Raw genomic sequence first — 1,568 nt, forward strand, 5'->3', positions numbered from 1 at the left:
TGGGGAATACCAGATTCACTTAACAATTGCCCAGTGGCTGATAGGACAGCACTCCAGGGGGTCAACGTCATTGCCCAGAGGGTTACGGGTTGCCCTCTCCCCTCTTTGGAAGAGCTTTATAGCTCCCGCTGCCTCAAAACATCCTTAAAGACCCATCTCATCCTGGGCTCCCTTTTTTTTTTGAACTATTACCATCTGGCAGACGGTACAGGGCAATAAAAACAAGGATAAACAGGCTGAAAAACAGCTTCTATCCCAGGGCAGCAACTATATTGAATTCTACGCAGTGGTAGGTTACGACCGGTATGCCCTGGTATATGCCCTGGTACGGGTGTACCGGTGCCTGCTGGGAGTATCAGGTACCGTTCTAGTATGGTGCTTCGGAGGGGCCCACTTGCCCACTCGCCCGCCCTCCTTATCTGTATTTGAGCTGTTCAGGGCTTCTGTGCACGCACACAATGTATAGGGCGCCTGCGCAACACTCCGCTGAGCAGCTGGAGCATCGCAGAGGCGTGGAGCGTCGCTGGCGGTAAGTACACATGCGTGCACTGTGTCTGTGTGTGCGTGCATGCTGCATGCATTCATGTGCTGGACGCCTGGCCCCGTTGCACCGTACTGGTTGCAATGGGATCCAGAATCCACCACTGATTCTACGGTATAAGTGCAATATCAGGTTTTTAATTTCCATGGTGTAGAATCTAAAGGATTTATGTTTGCGTTTTTATTTTTATAATTGTAATGTACACTGAAGACGGCCTTTAATTTCATTGTACCAGGTGCAAGGACAATAAAGTAAACTAAACTAATAGTGTTGTTATTTTACGGATGTGAACCATTCTTAACAACTGTGGCAAGAAAGGTCAAAAAAAAATATGGGACAAAGCCTTTGTGAATTTTGCCCCCTATTACTTTTCTTGCCAGTGTAGTCACGGCACTTGTTAAGTTAGTAACATGGTTGTTAAGTGAATCTGGCTTCCCCATAGACTTTACTAGCCAGAAGGTCGCAGAAGCTGATCACATGATTCCCCCCAAGGCACCGCAACCATCATAAATATGAGTCAGTGGCCAAGCATCTGAATAGCAATAGTCTTTAGACTTATATACTGCTTCACAGTGCCTTACAGCCCTCTCTAAGCGGTTTACAGGGTCAGCCTCTTGTCCCCCAACAATCTGGGTCCTCATTTTACCCACCTCGGAAGGATGGGAGGCTGAGTCAACCTTGAGCCTGGTGAGATTTGAACTGCCAAACTGCAGGCAGCCGGCAGGCAGCAGAAGTAGCCTGCAGTACTGCACTCTAACCACTGTGCCACCATGGCTCAATGTTGATCAGGAATGCTGCAATGGTTGTAAGTGTGTAAGTGTGAAAAATGGTCATAAGTCACTTTTTTCAGCACCGTCGTAACTTCAAACAGTCACTAAATGAATGGTTGTAAGTCGAGGATTACCTGTATTTCTGCAAGATGGGGTAAGTCCCCCCCCAAAGGTTTTGCATTGCAGCCTTGTTCTCTGTATGAAATTGCTCCAAGGAGAGGACCCAGCTGAGATCTGCGGATCCAATTCCTGGCCCA

Source organism: Thamnophis elegans, chromosome 10 (genome assembly GCF_009769535.1).
Source record: "Thamnophis elegans isolate rThaEle1 chromosome 10, rThaEle1.pri, whole genome shotgun sequence".
NCBI classification, from domain to species: Eukaryota; Metazoa; Chordata; class Lepidosauria; order Squamata; family Colubridae; genus Thamnophis; species Thamnophis elegans.